Source organism: Coregonus clupeaformis, chromosome 17 (assembly GCF_020615455.1).
Source record: "Coregonus clupeaformis isolate EN_2021a chromosome 17, ASM2061545v1, whole genome shotgun sequence".
NCBI classification, from domain to species: Eukaryota; Metazoa; Chordata; class Actinopteri; order Salmoniformes; family Salmonidae; genus Coregonus; species Coregonus clupeaformis.
In genome coordinates this window covers 63,296,256-63,315,236 of record NC_059208.1, presented here as the reverse complement: position 1 = coordinate 63,315,236, position 18,981 = coordinate 63,296,256, and the positions used below count along the sequence as shown (strand labels likewise).

At 42.6% G+C, this 18,981-nt stretch overlaps 1 pseudogene; it reads left to right on the top strand.

Moving 5' to 3' along the window:
- Nucleotides 1–702: 702 nt before the first annotated feature.
- The window catches only part of LOC121585813, a 99,974-nt pseudogene continuing 81,695 nt past the window's right edge, over nucleotides 703–18,981 (top strand).

Below are 18,981 nucleotides of genomic sequence, written 5' to 3'. Positions count from 1 at the left end.
TCGGTAAAGTCGTATTCCCGGTTGTAATGTTGGTGAGTTACTGCCACTCTGATATCCAAAAGTTATTTCCGGCTGTATGTAATTACACAAAAAATGTCCTGGGCTAATAATGGAAGAAATAACACACAAAAAAACAAAAGACTGCAAAGTTTCTTAGGAGCTAGAAGCAGAGCTGCCATGTCTGTTGGCGTCATTTTCCTGAACATGTACTGACAAGTTGCATGTCTCTCCGCACTAACAATGGGAGTCGTTGTCCACAAAGTGGTCTAGCTCCCGCCTATCCTTTCTTTGGATTGGTGGATACAGCTCATTATTGTAAAACATTTAGAATATTCGATGAGGGTTGTTGACGTCAACTGAGAGATGCTATGCTACTAGCCTCATGTCATGAATATGCATAGCCATCTCGAGACAACTCCAATATAAAGTGTTTTTTCTTAAAGTTGACGGGATGTCACGTGTCCTACTTATATCTGACCTGGCAAGAGGTCAGGACAAAATAGTCAGCATGTACATACAATACTTTACATCAACAACAACAACATTTTCCTCTATCAGAGCATTAAACTCAGCAAACGACACCATCTCCTCCAGTTTTCAAGTCGTTTGCAGGTCGTTCCAAGACCAACGAGCGTTGCAGGATAATTATATTTTTCTCTTGTTTTATTTGTGTGTGTGCGTGCGTGTGTGTCGCAGGTGGACATGCCAGTCAAGGCCAATCTGGATGTGAGCGTGTTACCCAATGAGGTGCTCCAGCTCCTTGACTTCCATGATTTTCAGGTGAACGAGATTCCCCAAGGTCAGCTACTCATTCAGGGCTCCTTCCAGAAGTTCAGTGCGGCGAAGGCCGAACTGCGGCAGGTCTTACCCCAGGACACAAACACCCTGCGCCACAGCAGCCCTTCCCCAGCCAGTCTCAATAACCATTCCTCTGGGGTCATTTCCAAATCCTCAATCCTCTGCAACCCATTTCCCAGCCCACAAGCAACAGGGTATGTTGCGGCCAACTTGACCCATACGAGGAACCCATCCCCCAAGCCAGTGGAACCCATCTCCCAGACCCCATCTTGCAGTGAGGTCTTCTTCATAACGGACGCAGATGTGCTCCGTTATGCCCTGTGCTTCTGGAAAAAGGACATTGATTCCATTCTTGGAGGCCACACAACTCAAAGGGATGTAAAGCCAGCTGAAAGTTCAGATCTCCGTTATGTTTTCCTTGAAGGGAAGAGCCCAGAGAGGGCTATGGAAAAGCTGCAAGGTTTTCTCACCAAGCTCAATTTAACACTACGAACCCAAGAAATCCCACTGTGGACACTCGATCGCTACCGACAGGTTAGAATTCATAAGCTGGTTGAGAAGTATAATATAATTGATCCTATCAGGTTGAAGATCTCCTCCGCCTTGTAGGACCATCCAAGGACAGTTGTGAGATGAAGCAGATGCTCCTGGGAAAACCCATAGACCTGCTACCAGCCGGGCTAACAAGCAGGGTACTGGACAGGTACTCAAGAGACAGGAGAAGTGGTGCTCCCATCCTTGACACAGTACCTGACCCTGTGGCTGCTGCTGCACCAGTTAACTAGTAAATTAACTACATTTTGCAGTAGCTTGGTGGCAGTTGAACTAAATTCAAACCTAGATGGTGTTTGCAGTAGTTCATTACTTTTTGCCATGTAGCGATGTAGCTAACTACTGGAACTACACACTGCTTTTTCACCAACCTGTTTCTCACTTGAAACATCGTTTTTTTGTGTTTAGGCTAAATTACACATTCTGTTAATACATGACCCCAAAGTGATCTGTTCGTGCAATTTGTAGTCTGACATTTCAGATTTAGATATGATACTTTTTCACGAAGTAGTTTGGATGTAGTGAACTACATTTTCAAAAATAACTTTTGTTAAATAAACTGTTTTTCTCAGCTTCTTCCAGTGTGAAGTAATTGGTAGCTTGCTAAAGTATATATTTTCTGAGTAGCCTTCCCAACACTGCAAAGAACCAGGGTGAGCCTGGCTCCCCACCCCAAAATGGTGGAACAAGCTTCCAGTTCCCCCTAAAGTCAGGCCAGCTGAGTCACTGCCCATCTTCCGAAAACATCTGAAAACCCACCTCTTCAAAGAGTATCTTTAACTAACACCCTTGTTGACACTGACACTAGCACTAGTCTTGTCTTACCGGCTCTGACTTTGCTGATAGATAATCTATTGAGGGGACAAAATGTACTTACTATGACTGTGAATATGTGGTTGTCTCACCTAGATATTTGAAAACGGATGCACCAACTGTAAGTGGCTCTGGATAAGAGCGTCTGCTAAATGACTAAAATGTAAATGTGAAAATGTTACATGGAAGGGTTGTGCAAGGGGCTGCAGTAGGCACCTACCCCCAGTCACAGCGGAAGAAGTCACTGATTCCCATCCAGAAGTAAAGGAGCCGTAGAGTTACACAGGGGGAGTTGTGGTGGCGCCCTCTGCTGGAACTCTAATGCCAGTGGTGAAAAATATGTCTAAAAGTCCTACTAGCGCAATAGAATGGAAGAATGTGCTTTCAAGCAAGAAAAAAGGCGGTTACTAAATTAGTTTAGATGCAGACACCTATAATGAAAGTGGCTTGGCCTGTTTATTTCTCGAATGTCTTTAATTTCATAATATGCTGTGGGGTAAAAATGTTCAATGCACGTTTACACACATTTTTGTTTTGTAAGGTTTTTCATCTTGGACGAATTGATTTATGCCTTTTCTAATGTTTTATTTCTCATGGTATGAATCTATTCTAAATGTGGTTTATTTTTGTTTTGAGGGATTGATGGCAATAAAAATATATTTGTTTAAATTGTATTTTGATCCTTTTAAATATATACAGATGCAAAGGCTGGTAACTATACTCTAGGAGTGGACTTTAAATGTAGCTGTTTAATCATGTTAATCTACTGTATCTGTTTTGATTATGTGGAGCAATTATTTAGAGATGGATCTCATCTTTTTTGTGTGGAAACTGTTCCTGAAATTTGGTAATTTTAACTCCTCACACATAAGATTAAAAGCAACACATCATGCTCTGTTTTGACAATTCCTTCGACTTGTCATTGTCTCCACATTTCTCCTCAGTCTGTAACTATGGCAGCCTGGCTCCATACTTTTGCCTTAGTATCTGCCTTAGTACTGTTCTGAGTGTTTAACTTCTGGACCCAGAGTTTCGTGAGCCAGAAGCAGATGAGAGAGGAAGTGCTCACCAGCCTCCCCTCAGCGTCCCTCCCTGCGTAGGAAGTGAGGCGGCCCCACGCAGTCGACATGACGCAACACAACGCACGCTGACAGAGAGAGGAAGTAGTGATCAGAGTTGAGCATGTTAGGAGGGGGTGAGTGGTAGTGCAGTTTATTATAAGTACTTTAAAACGGCCTAGATCACTTCTAGAATGCGCACTGATAATCAAGCCTTTCGAGAAGCAAAAAAAAAACTCCAGTGCACTTCAGGAAGTAAAGGTGACAAATAGAACACTAATGACTCCAGAGTATCCTCTTGATTGACATATTGTTAAACCGACCTTAGCAGTGTTACTGCAATGTGTTGTTTCACCAGTGAGAGCCATGATGCTTTATGTTAAACGCCCGCACCGGTAGAAATCCACTTCCTCGAGCTGAAAGAGGACGGCCAGACGATGCAAGTCAATAAGTCATAGTTTTAGGCAAAGTATATATTTGGGCTTGAAGTGACAAAACCGAACTGGAATCTGAAAATGAATACTCACCAGACATGTCACCAATCATGTTTGAGATGCTCTGGATCGACGTGTACAACAGCGTGTTCCAGTTCCCGCCAATATCCAGCAACTTCACACAGCCATTGAAGAGGAGTGGGACAACATTCCACAGGCCACAATCAACAGCCTGATCAACTCGATGCGAAGGAGATGTCATACTGCATGAGGCAAATGGTGGTCCTACCTTTTTTAAAAAGGTATCTGTAACCAACAGATTCATATGTATTCCCAGTCATGTGAAATCCATAGATTAGGGCCTAATTTATTTATTTCAATTGACTGATTTCCTAACATGAACTGTAACTTAGTAAAAATCTTTGAAATTGTTGCATGTTGTGTTTATATTTTTGTTCAGTGTAGCTCATCTTTGGCTACATCAAAGATGGTGGATAAATGAAGATAATTCACTCAGGCCGTTTACCATTGAAAATAATTGTCAGTTCCGGTCTACTTAACGGGGTGGGTCTCCCATAGACACCAATGCAATAGCAGCTGGGTCTGGTCTACTTAGTTCACAAAAGTGTTAAACAAATCAAAATATATTTTATATTTGAGATTCTTCAAATAGCCACCCTTTGCCTTGATGACAGCTTTGCACACTCTTGGCATTCTCTCGACCAGCTTCACCTGTAATGCTTTTCCAACAGTCTTGAAGGAGTTCCCACATATGCTGAGCACGTGTTGGCTGCTTTTCCTTCATTCTGCCGTCCGACTCATCCCAAACCATCTCAATTGGGTTGAGGTCGGGGGATTGTGGAGGCCAGGTCATCTGATGCAGCACTCCATCACTCTCTTTCTTGGTAAAATAGTCCTTACACAGCCTGGAGGTGTGTTGGGTCATTGTCCTGTTGAAAAACAAATTGATAGTCCCACTAAGCCCAAACCAGATGGGATGGCGTATCGCTGCAGAATGCTGTGGTAGCCATGCTGGTTAAGTGTGCCTTGAATTCTAAATAAATCACAGACAGTGTCACCAGCAAAGCACCCCAACACCATAACACCTCTTCCTCCATGCTTTACGGTGGGAACTACACATGCAGAGATCATCCGTTCACCCACACCGCGTCTCACAAAGACACAGCGGTTGGAACCAAAAATGTCAAATTTGGACTCCAGACCAAAGGACAAATTTCCACCTGTCTAATGTCCATTGCTCGTGTTTCTTGGCCCAAGCAGGTCTCTTCTTATTGGTGTCCTTTAGTAATGGTTTCTTTGCAGCAATTCGACCATGAATGCCTGATTCACACAGTCCCCTCTGAACAGTTGATGTTGAGATGTGTCTGTGACTTGAACTCTGTGAAGCATTTATTTGGGATGCAATTTCTGAGGCTGGTAACGCTAATGAACTTATCTTCTGCAGCAGAGGTAACTCTGGGTCTTCCATTCCTGTGGCGGTCCTCATGACATCCATTTTCATCATAGTGCTTGATTGTTTTTGTGACTGCACTTGAAGAAACTTTCAAAGTTCTTGAAATGTTCCGTATTGACTGACCTTCATGTCTTAAAGTAATGATGGACTGTCATTTCTCTTTGCTTATTTGAGCTGTTCTTGCCATAATATGGACTTGGTCTTTTACCAAATAGGGCTATCTTCTGTATACCACCCCTTACCTTGTCCCACATGCTGGAAAACACTTGGTTTGTTATTTTTGATTAAAACAAAAACGCTTTTCATAAATACGAATACAGAACTTGTTTTTGTGTGGATTCCACAACGCGGTTAGCTTTTAACAGCTAGGACCGCTATTTCCTGTCCCGGAACCCCGCTTAAGAGACAGGTTGAAGCTTGTATGCAGATGGGATGGCGTATCACTGCGGAATGCTGTGTTAGCCTAACTGTAAGTCGCTCTGGATAAGAGCGTCTGCTAAATGACTAAAATGTAAAAAATGTAAATGCTTAACAGAGACGCTAAGCTGCTAGCCATCAAGCTAACAAAGTTGGTACCAGATGAGTTTTGCAATGGAGCCCTCTTTGTCTGGAGAACTAAATGAATGGTTCCAGCGCTGTAGGTGCTGTATCTATTACGCTTTGTTTCGGGACAAACCGGATCACTCTGAGTTCCAACGCGGCAATTTTTTACTTGCCGAGGATTATAGGCTTGAGGTGGCTTCCTTGATCATGCAGGTCGCCAGCCTACGTAAGAAACTGGAGGAAACGCAGAGTGGAATGTTGACATTTTCTACGCTGGTGGCTGGACGTCGTTCGCGCATGCATGGATGCATCTCCGCCTTGTCGTTTTTCTTTTTCCGACTGGCCGGTGTTGCCCGGAGCTCCCCCATCTGATAGCGCCATCGAAGGAGCACAGCATGAGGAGAAAGGCAATCAACGATGGTTGCATGTCACGATCCGTGGAAGCCGAAGTTCTCCCACAAAGCAGTCTACACTCCCAACGAGAGGCCTGGAGCGGATACAAACAACTAATAGTTTCGCCGTCCTGGAGCCTGATCTTCCTGCACCTTCGTCGCTGGGGGTGCCTGTGTCTGCGGCCGCAGTGCCTACTACTACGATTTCGAAGTCGACGTCGGCAACCTTCCGTCCCTGCTCTGGATCGAGTGGGGCTTCTCCATCTGTCGGAGGCCTGCATCCTGTGAAGCGTGGGAGTGGGCGAATTTCCTCGTCCTTCTGGCCAGCCGTGATTTTGGGCAGCTCCATGGTAAGAAATGTGAGCGTTCCTGGTGCAAAAACAATGTCCTATCCCGGAGCTCGAGTAAATGACATTACTAAGCTGCTACCGAATGTAGTACGTCAGGACATAGAAATCGATTCTATCGTAGTCCATGTGGGTTTTAATGACATTATGAAGGGCAGCTCTGAACAGTTGAAACTGGATTTTAAAGAGCTGATTGACTCTCTGCTAGACACTAACAAAAACCCCATCATATCTGGCCATGTGCCTTCTCTGAATCTTGGCATTGAACGCTTTAGCAAGATTCTTGCTCTTCACAACTGGCTACGTGATTATTGCAGCTCAATGGGTGTAACTTTTGTTGACAATTTCGATACCTTTTGGAAACAAAACACGTTTTTAAGGAGGATGGGATCCACCCAAATCATTTGTGTTCCTGGATCCTTTCACAGCATTATAAGGCTGTGTTGAGACAATGACTTAGCAATGACCCAAGCCCAGCTCAGCTAATCCCTACCATTGTGACGCAGAGTTGTCAAAATGCTTCAGCAAATGTACATCAGGGGCATTGGTAGTCACAATATAAGTAACCTAATTTATGTCCCTCTAACTGCCCTGAATGCCACTGCTGATCCTACAGCTATTGTGTGCAGTAATCTAAATGCCTGGCTATGAAAAGCAAAGTGACATTTACTCCTGATGTAATGACCTGTTGCAACCTCTACAACCACTGTGATTATTATTTGACCCTGCTGGTCATCTATGAACGTTTGAACATCTTGGAGAAAGATCTGGCCGTACTGTCATAATCTCCACCCGGCACAGCCAGAAGGGGACTGGCCACCCCTCAAAGCCTGGTTCTTCTCTAGGTTTCTTCCTAGGTTTCTGCCTTTCTAGGGAGTTTTTCCTAGCCACCGTGCTTCTACATCTGCATTGCTTGCTGTTTGGGGTTTTAGGCTGGGTTTCTGTATAGCACTTTGTGACATCTGCTGATGTAAAAAGGGCTTTATAAATAAAATTTGATTGATTGATTGATTAATCATGTGCCTAAGAACCAGATGTATACTGTTAGCACTGAGCCGGTGTGCCCGAGGAGGCAGTCCACTGTGTGCAGCTCACTGTGCACTAACGTAAAGAACATGAGCCCATCTACTGCTGCTAAGCTTCCCAGTAAAGCAATAAAAACAAGTAAGCATCACAGAAGAAAAGTGCTCAAAATAGCCCATGTTAACATATGTAGCTTAAGAAACAAGGTCCATTAAATCAATAATTTGCTATTAACAGATGATATTCATATTCTGACTATCTCTGAAACACACTTAGATAATATATTTGATGATACAGTGGTAGCAATACAAGGTTATAACATTTACAGAAAATATAGAAATGCCAATGGTAGAGGTGTTGCTGTTTATTTTCAGAACCACATTCCTGTGAAGATTAGAGACGATCTCATGTTAAATACTGTTGAAGTAATATGGCTACAGGTTCATCTGCCTCACCTACAGCCAATTCTGGTGGGAAGCTGCTATAGACCACGAAGTGCTAACAGTCAGTATCTGGATAACATGTCTGAAATGCTTGATAATGTATGTGATATCAATAGAGAGGTATACTTTCTGGGTGATTTAAATATTGACTGGCTTTCATCAGGCTGCCTACTCAAGAGAAAGCTTCAAACTGTACCCAGTGCCTGCAACCTGGTTCAGGTTATCAGTCAACCTACCAGGGTGGTTACAAACAGTACAGGAATTAAATCATCAACATGTATTGATCATATCTTTACTAATGCTGCAGAGATTTGTTTAAAAGCAATATCCAAATCCATTGGATGTAGTGATCACAATATAGTAGCCATATCTAGGAAAACCAAAGTTCCAAAGGCTGGGCCTAATATTGTGTATAAGAGGTCATACAATAAGTTTTGTAGTGATTCCTATGTTGTTCATGTAAAGAATATATGTTGGTCCGTGGTGTGTAATGAGGAGCAAACAGACACTGCACTTGACACATTTATGAAATTGCTTATTCCAGTTACTAATAAGCATGCACCCGTTAAGAAAATGACTGTAAAAACGGTTAAATCCCTGTGGATTGATGAGGATTTGAAAAATGGTATGGTTGAGAGGGATGAGGCAAAAGGAATGGCAAATAAGTCTGGCTGCACAACTGATTGGAAAACGTATTGCAAATTGAGAAATCATGTAAACTGGTTAAAAAGAAGAAGAAACTACACTATGAAACAAGGATAAATGATATAAAGAATGATAGTAAAAAAGCTTTGGAGCACCTTAGATGACATTTTGGGAAAAAAGGCAAACTCAGCTCCATCATTCATTGAATCGGATGGCTCATTCAACACAAAACCAACTGATACTGCACCCTACTTTAATAATTGTATAATTGGCAAGATTAGCAAACTTAGGCATGACATGCCAGCAACAATTGCTGACACTACACATCCAAGTATATCTGACAAAATTGTGAAAGACAAGCATTGTAATTTTGAATTCTGTAAAGTGAGTGTGGAAGAGGTGAACACATTATTGTTGTCTATTAACAATGACAAGCCACCGGGGTCTGACAACTTGGATGGAAAATTGATGCGGATAATAGTGGACGATATTGCCACTCCTATTTGCCATATTTTCAATTTAAGCCTACTAGAATGTGTGTGGCCCCAGGCTTGGAGGGAAGCAAAAGTAATTCCGCTACCTAAGAATAGTAAAGCCCACTTTACTGGCTCAAATAGCCAACCAATTAGCCTGTTACCAACCCTTAGTAAACTATTGGAAAAAATTGTGTTTGACCAGATACAATGCTATTTAACTGTAAACAAATTGACAACAAACTTTCAGCATGCTTATAGAGAAGGACATTCAACAAGCACAGCACTTACACAAATGACTGATGATTGGCTGAGAGAAATTGATGATAAAAAGATTGTGGGGGCAGTTTTGTTACACTTCAGTGCGGCTTTTGACATTATCGATCATAGTCTGCTGCTGGAAAAACGTATGTGTTATGGCTTTACACCCCCTGCTATAATGTGAATAAAGAGTTACTTGTCTAACAGAACACAGAGGGTGTTCTTTAATGGAAGCCTCTCAAACATAATCCAGGTACAGTGCCTTGCAAAAGTATTCATCCCCCTTGGTAGTTTTCCTATTTTGTTGCATTACAACCTGTAATTTAAATGGATTTTTATTTGGATTTCATGTAATGAACATACACAAAATAGTCCAAATTGGTGAAGTGAAATGAAAAAAATAACTTGTTTAAAAAAATTCTAACAAATAAATAACGGGAAATTGGTGCGTGCGTATGTATTCACCCCCTTTGCTATGAAGCCCCTAAATAAGATCTGGTGCAACCAATTACCTTCAGAAGTCACATAATTAGTTAAATAAAGTCCACCTGTGTTCAATCTAAGTGTCACATGATCTCAGTATATATACACCTGTTCTGAAAGCCCCCAGAGTCTGCAACACCGCTAAGCAATGGGCACCACCAAGCAAGCGGCACCATGAAGAGCAAGGAGCTCTCCAAACAGGTCAGGGACAAAGTTGTGGAGAAGTACAGATCAGGGTTGGGTTATAAAAAAAAGTGGAAAGAATATGGCACCACAACAAACCTGCCAAGAGAGGGCCGCCCACCAAAACTCACGGACCAGGGAAGGAGGGCATTAATCAGAGAGGCAACAAAGAGACCAAAGATAACCCTGAAGGAGCTGCAAAGTTCCACAGCGGAGATTGGAGTATCTGTCCATAGGACCACTTTAAGCCGTACACTCCACAGAGCTGGGCTTTATGGAAGAGTGGCCAGAAAAAAGCCATTGCCTAAAGAAAAAAATAAGCAAACACGTTTGGTGTTCGCCAAAAGGCATGTGAGAAACTCCCCAAACATATGGAAGAAGGTACTCTGGTCAGACGACACTAAAATTGAGCTTTTTGGCCATCAAGGAAAACGCTATGTCTGGCGCAAACCCAACACCTCTAATCCCCCCGAGAACACCATCCCCACAGTGAAGCATGGTGGTGGCAGCATCATGTTGTGGGGATGTTTTTTATCAGCAGGGACTGGGAAACTGGTCAGAATTGAAGGAATGATGGATGGCGCTAAATACAGGGAAATTCTTGAGGGAAACCTGTTTCAGTCTTTCAGAGATTTGAGACTGGGACGGAGGTTCACCTTCCAGCAGGACAATGACCCTAAGCATACTGCAAAAACAACACTCGAGTGGTTTAAGGGGAAACATTTAAATGTCTTGGAATGGCCTACTCAAAGCCCAGACCTCAATCCAATTGAGAATATGTGGTATGACTTAAAGATTGCTGTACACCAGCGGAACCCATCCAACTTGACGGAGCTGGAGCAGTTTTGCCTTGAAGAATGGGCAAAAATACCAGTGGCTAGATGTGCCAAGCTTATAGAGACATACCCCAAGAGACTTGCAGCTGTAATTGCTGCAAAAGGTGGCTCTACAAAGTATTGACTTTGGGGGGATAGTTAAGCATGGTCAAGTTCTGATTTTTGTATTTTTTCTTGTTTGTTTCACAATAAACAATATTTTGCATCTTCAAAGTGGTAGGCATGTTGTGTAAATCAAATAATACAAACCCCCAAAAAATCAAATTTAATTCCAGGTTGTAAGGCAACAAAATAGGAAAAATGCCAAGGGGGGTGAATACTTTCGCAAGCCACTGTAATTACTTGACACATTGGAAAGAATTTACAAAAAAACTGCGCAAACTAGAGTGCTATTTGGCCCTAAACAGATAGTACACCGTGGCAGAATACCTGACCACTGGGACTGACCCAAAATTAAGGAAATATTTGACTATGTACAGACTCAGTGAGCACAGCCTTGCTATTGATAAAGGCCGCCGTAGGCAGACCTGGCTCTCAAGAGAAGACAGGCTATGTGCACACTGCCCACAAAATGAGGTGGAAACTGAGCTGCACTTCCTAACTTCCTGCCAAATGTATGACCATATTAGAGACACAAACTTCCTGTAGTGGCGATTCCCTATGAAAAGCCACTGGCACAGGAGAGAGCTGTCCATAACACGTCCACAAAAATCAGCTTTCCAAACGTTCCTCATTTTGGGTGAAGTTCCCATTTATTGCGCTTATAAAATATAAATAGCTCCAAAACACATATTCCTATAGAAAAGGTGCAGAGAGATGCATTCTATAAGCTGTATCTGTGATACGGTAAGAACTGTATGTTCTCTCCTCTCACCTGTGCTAACCTTTCCTGGTCACCTGTGCTACCTATATATACACACGTGACCAGTGACCCATGACCCCAACATAGTCCCCTCTAGTGTACAAAACAAGTACAAATAACCCTTGACAGACAACATATACATGCCAGAACACACCGGCCCCTAATTGTTCTCTGACTTAGCCAAGAAACAATTATACAAAAGCAAAAAAAGGAGCCAACAATGTACGTGTGTGTTATGTGTCTTCTTGGAGGGATGATCTTCAGGGCCAGAGGTCGCTAGCACTTGGCCCAAGCTCAGCCTGTAACAAGGTAAGATCTGTAGTAGTTAGACGGGTCGTCCAAGGCAGCATCCTGTAGCACTCAGTTTGCCATTCCTGATGGAGTGGGCAGTAACAGCAGGGCAACCAATCAGCCAACTTCTCCTAAAGGGACCACCAGAGACCCACACCAATTGGGTCCCAGCGGTGTGGGGTCCATCTCCAACACTGTCGTCATCAGCAGGGTCGATGGCCTGTTGAGCATCGCTGCCAAACAGCAACTCAATGCCGGCCCCCAGTATGACCCTGCTGTACATAGTCAGACAGCCCCTGTTTCACACAGTCCACAATTTGAGTCTTTTTAAATTATTTTCATATCTGTCCATTTTCTTAAATGTTCTGCGAATATCTTCAGTAATCATTTTATCAGAGCAGTTGCTCTGGGAGAGAACATTGTTCTCCACATCCTTTCCAATCCATCTTCTTCTCACCCTTTCACCAGAATGTGTATCAAATACTTGTTCTCCCCACTGTACATCCAGTATGAAAAAATGTATGCACTCACTAACTGTAAGTCGCTCTGGATAAGAGCGTCTGCTAAATGACTAAAATGTCAACACCGATGTCCTTTGATGAGCAATGGCGCGGGAGATTTGGCTCCTGGATTCTTCTTGTTTCTCCGGGAAATGTTTGCCACAATCCTTGTTCGTTGTTAAAGGCATAGCACAAATGATCCCAATAATCCGACATGCTGCATGCAATGATCCATTAGTCCAATTTCCAACAAGAGTTAAGTTCTTACTTTTGTAGTGGCGATTCGCTATGAAAAGCCACTGGCATGGAGCAGTTTATGGAGAACCTGAAGCTGAGGTAAGGCCTAATTAGAGAGACTGGGGTAGAGAGTAGGCCTGATGGTGACTCTGGTCGAGGAAAGGAGGTCGAGTAGGACTGAGGAGGAAGTAGATATAACACAGGGATGGAGATGAGAGGAGGCTGTCATGGTGGCTGTGGCACGATGGATGACTTTATCAGCCTTCAGTCCCCTTCAACCTCGCAACAATGGCAACTTTTCCTCCCTTATCCTCTAAAAGTCTATGCCGTTGGGGGTGGTCATACCATGGATTAATTAGGTACAGTGCATTCGGAAAGTATTCAGACCCCTTGACTTTTCCACATTTTGTTACGTTACAGCCTTATTTTACAATGGATTAACATTTTTTTAAATCCTCATCAATCTACACACAATACCCCATAATGACAAAGTGAAAACATGATTTTGCAAACAATAAATCAATAAAAAATACCTTATTTACATAAGTATTCAGACCCTTTGATTTGAGACACGGAATTGAGCTCAGGTGCATCCTGTTTCCATTGATCATCCTTGAGATGTTTCTACAACTTGATTGGAGTCCACCTGTGGTAAATTCAATTGATTGGACATGATATGGAAAGGCCCACATCTGTCTATATAACGTCCCATAGTTGACAGTGCATGTCAGAGCAAAAACCAAGCCATGAGGTCTAAGGAATTGTCCGTAGAGCTCCGAGACAGGATAGTGTTGAGGCACAGATCTGGGGAAGGGTACCAAAAAATGTCTGAAGCATTGAAGGTCCCCAAGAACACAGCGGCCTCCATCATTCTTAAGAGGAAGTAGTTGGAACCACCAAGACTCTTCCTAGAGCTGGCCGCCCGGCTAAACTGAGTAATCGGGGGAGAAAGGCCTTGGTCAGGGAGCTGACCAAGAACCCGATGGTCACTCTGACAGACCTCCAGTGTTCCTCTGTGGAGATGGGAAAACCTTTCAGAAGGACAACCATCTCTACAGCATTCAGGCCTTTATGGTAGACTGCCCAGACGGAAGCCACTCCTCAGTAAAAGGCACATGACAACCCACTTGGAGTTTGCCAAAAGGCACTTGAAGGACTCTCAGACCATGAGAAACAACATCCTCTGGTCCAGTGGCGGCTCCTGAAAAAATTCTCAGGAGGGGCAATTTTTCTGATGATTTAGGTGACCTACACACATTTTTAAAAAGATATGTCCAGCAACAACATGAAGACAGGGGCAGCATATAAGTCAATACCAGAAGCATTTATTGACTGATCTCAAAAGTGTTGGCTTACAAAAGCAAAATAAGTTATCACAGTAAAAATAATCAAGGGTGTTCTTTCACATTCCTCAACACTGCATAAACAATATGTATGGCTTTGTAAAAATGAACAACCATATTCTGGCCAATTGTATAGATTTGTAAATATGAACAACCATATTCTGGCCAATTGTATAGATTTGTAAAAATGAACATGAACAGATTTTTTATTTTTTTGAATGGCAGTACCTTTCAAACATGTCTGCTTGCAGTAAGGTAGCACTCACAAGGTGGCCAGAGAAAGAGAACCTTTCTTTGGTGTGATCCAGGATGGTGTTGCAGACCTCTTCAGACAGCCTCTGCTTCTCCTCTTCTCTCAAAGCTGTTCTGGGTCTTTTGGCTCCTGTTGCTTCTTGCAGCTGCTGTTGAGAGGAGTCCCTGAAGGCAAACAGACCAATGTGTTTGTTGGCTTTGTACAGTATTGTTGTCTATGTGATGCACAGGTATATGCAATGTATCCATGTATAGTACAAATACTTCAGTTCCACTTAAAATGGGCAGGGATGCATAAAGTCTTTAGTGTTTAAGTTAGCCTTTGTGTCTCACATAGCCTGGATGTTCAGCACAGTATACAGTGGTGCTCATAAGCTTATGATCCCATGCTAAAGTTGACTAAAAAGAGGAATAAAAAAGAAAAGAAAATTGGTGTCCTTAAAGGTTGGATTTTCCAACTTTTTTAATTAAGTCATTAAGATCAATTTCCAAAAAGATGATTTTTTTATTTTTTTATTCCTCTTTTTAGTCAGCTTTAGAATGTGTTCATACACTTATGAGCACCACTGTACAGTACACATAGTATATAAAATAAGATAGATTACACCACTGGCCATATATAATGACAATAATGTAATTTCAAACACAAATGCAGTCTCCTTTCATGCATACATTTTCAAATAAAGCTCTGCTTTGAGAAAGATCGAATGATATTGTTTAATCTTTATCTTACCTTATGGCCTGCACACTGCTTGCGAAGCTGTCGAGGGCACGTTTGATAAAGACAGCATCGATGTCCTTATTCTGTAGCTTCTGGTACGGTGGGCTGGTCAAATGAACCCAATGAACCCGTCCGGATGGCTTCAAAACATTCTATGAGGTCGTCTCGATTCTCGTAGACAGTGTTCACGACTCTGCTGTTGCTAACCTCATCGTTGTGGCGGCGGACAGCTAGCCTGTATCCCTCATCCAGTTGAGTGGCAATATTCACTCTCACCAAAGCAGACAATCTCAAACAGCTATCAATGTGGGTCTTTGACAGCTCATTTTTCTTAATCTTTTCTGAAAGATGGTGCATGTCGGTTACACCAGTCGCTGTCCAAGCGTTGCTGTCTGCCGTTCATGGTTACGTTACGCTACGTATGACGAAAGCGCGTAAGTGCAAGCCCTCAGACACCCATAGAGAATGTATTGAAAGCTCAGAAATTTGAAAAAAAATTTTTTACATTAGAGGCTATGAGAGACTTCTGGGCGATTTTCAACCTAACTGAAATCGCCCCAAAACGGGCGGGACATTTGAAGCACGACTTTAGCCTGATTGGACATTTAGTGGCTGGCAGATCAGACGTGAACACTGAACTACTGTTGCCATGATATAATTGATTAGAAAAAAAATCCCTTCCTTTTCCCGTTTGGCAGTGCGTCGCCCATATCGCCCTATTGAACACACCGCCCATGCTCTGGTCTGATGAAACCAACATTGAACTCTTTGGTCTGAATGCCAAGCGTAACATCTGGAGGAAACCTGGCACCATCCCTACGGTGAAGCATGGTGGTGGCATCATCAAGCTGTGGGGATGTTTTTCAGCGGCAGAGACTGGGAGACTAGTCAGGATCAAGGGAAAGATGAACGGAGCAAAGTACAGAGCGATCCTTGATGAAAACCTGCTCCAGAGCACTCAGGACCTCAGACTGGGGCGAAGTATCACCTTCCAACAGGACAACGATCCTAAGCACACAGCCAAGACAACGCAGGAGTGGCTTCGGGACAAGTCCCTGAATGTCCTTGAGTGGCCCAGCCAGAGCCCGGACTTGAACCCGATCGAACATCTCTGGAGAGACCTGAAAATAGCTGTGCAGTGACACTCCCCATTCAACCTGACAGAGCTTGAGAGGATCTGCAGAGAAGAATGGGAGACACTCCCCAAATACAGGTGTGCCAAGCTTGTAGTCATACCCAAGAAGACTTGAGGCTGTAATCGCTGCCAAAGGTGCTTCAAAGGGTCTGAATACTTATGTAAATGTTATATTTCAGTTTTCTATTTCTAATATATTTGCATTTCTAAAAAACAGTTTTTGCTTTGTCCTTATGGGATATTGTAGTTAGAATGATGAGGGGGAAAAAAACGATTTAATCCATTTTAGAATAAGGCTGTAACTTGTGAGCGTCGTAGAGCAAACCGTTCGTACGCTACAGACATTTTTTTGTGTGAGAAAACCGATTTTAAACCCAGCTATAGCTCGGCCACCTTCCACCGCAGATGCGGAAGGCCCACATAGGCAGAATCGGCAGATTGCGACGCAGCCCATACAAAAACATCTCTAGTTTAAACTGACTGTTTTTGATGTTTTTTTTTTTATTGTGTTACTTAGATTGACACTCGTGTGACGCTTAAGGATTAAAGCTATAAACTCTTTATTGTTTGTCCCTAAGTGAAGACGTTGACGTGTAGAGAACAAGGGAAAAAGGAGGAGGATGACTCATTTCTGGTTTGACTTTCCCACCCTCTCTCAGTGGTATGAAAATATACGGTCCCATTAGTTTGGTTATCGCCATAGAAACAGTCACATAAATAGATGCATAGTCAAGTCAAGAAAACTTTTAAAAGTTCATATTCTGTTAACCTTTTACACTCATACCCTTATAAGGTTTGAAAATGCCAGGTTTGGCCACTGATAAGCGCCTAAATTGGAATGCAGTGGCTTTACAGTAACATGCTATACATGACGTCAGAGCTCAGGGTCTGTGCTTTCCAGCTCTGTACGGGTTTTGACTGACAGCCGTTCTGAACTAGAGCACAAGAAGTTGTCCCCATCCCTCCCGCTGATTTGGCAACTTTTGCAAATGTTTTGTCGTGAGTGAGGGAAATACTGTAAATTAAGAGGAATATGTATTTTTGAAAGATGAGATGTTGAGGATTATAATAAATACCGCTTTGATGTCATACAAACAAGCCAAACACCCGTGAGTCCAAATGTGCACTCCACATTTCCATGTCATAAAACTCATGTCATATACAGTGTCAACGTTTATGATCACTATGTTTGATGTACAGTTCCAAGATCACATGACGTCATACCCTCGGTTGTTCTGAACAGAATGAGCCTATGTTTGTTTATTGTGATGAAAATATGTCACGGAACACGCACCTGAATGCACTCGTGATTCCTTTCTATACGCAGCAAAATTACAATCTGTTTCTCTGAATTGCCTTGTGAAAGCCTAACACTGTAAGATCGTATTTTATAACTTAACTAGTCATGTTGGCAATAGACCAAGCTTTCAAATGGCACCCAACTGACCCAGATCGCGATTTAAAATGGGCCGGTTTTTTTATTGCTTAAACAACAGTAATTGTGTGTTCCAAAACAAAACAACTACAAGTGTGCTTGCTATAGTTCCACAATATCACAGCTAGGAGAGCTCAAAAAAGCACCTTATACTTTAAGATTGTTCTTTGTGTCATAAAAGTGCATTAAAATGAACTGTGCACACTTTGGAGAGGTGTGTGGCCACTTGGAGACACCAGTTAGTCCTCACTCAAACCCGTTGTCATTTATTTGTCTTCTGTTGCACCTTTCCCACATTTTCCAGGAATATTCTTATCAATACACATAAGATCAACAGTGTATTGTTTGGATTCAGTCTTGTCTCAGGTGAACTGTTGTGTCCTCAACTTTTGGTCTAATAATTTTCCCATAATCTCCAAACTGTACCCTTTCAATTGCAACTATGCTTATGCATTTTCATATTTGTTTTCTGTAAGAAACATTTACATTGAGCCATATCCATATTGGCCAATTCCCATGAGTGTAAAGGGTAAAAATAATTATAAATAATAATTATAAATAATACTAATATCCAAATAAAATTGTTGACTCCTCCTACAGCCGTGGTCAAGTATTGGTCTTCACAAAGTTTGCTGCTTCAGTGTTTTTAGATATTTTTTGTCAGATGCTACTATGGTATACTGAAGTATAATTACAAAGCATTCCATAAGTGTCAAAGGCTTTTATTGACAATTACATTAAGAGTCAATATTTGCAGTGTTGACCCTTCTTTTTCAAGACCTCTGCAATCCACTGTCAATTTGTTATAATTTGTGGGTTTTTGTTTGTCCACCCACCTCTTGAGGATTGACCACAAGTTCTCAATGGGATTAAGGTCTGGGGAGTTTCCTGGCCATGGACCCAAAATGTCGATGTTTTGTTCCCAGAGCCACTTAGTTATCACTTTTGCCTTATGGCAAGGTGCTCCATCATGCTGGAAAAGGCATTGTTCATCACCAAACTGTTCTTGGATGTTTGGGAGAAGTTGCTCTTGGAGGATGTGTTGGTACCATTCTTTATTCATGGATGTGTTCTTAGGCAAAATTGTGAGTGAGCCCACTCCCTTGGCTAAGAAGCATCCCCACACATGAATGGTCTCAGGATGCTTTACTGTTGGCATGACACAGGACTGATGGTAGCGCTCACCTTGTCTTCTCCGGACAAGCTTTTTTCCGGATGCCCCAAACAATCGGAAAGGGGATTCATCAGAGAAAATGACTTTACCCCAGTCCTCAGCAGTCCAATCCCTGTACCTTTTGCAGAATATAAGTCTGTCCCTGATGTTTTTCCTGGAGAGAAGTGGCTTCCTCGCTGCCCTTCTTGACACTAGGCCATCCTCCTTCGCCTCACTGTGCGTGCAGATGCACTCACACCTGCCTGCTGCCATTCCTGAGCAAGCTCTGCACTG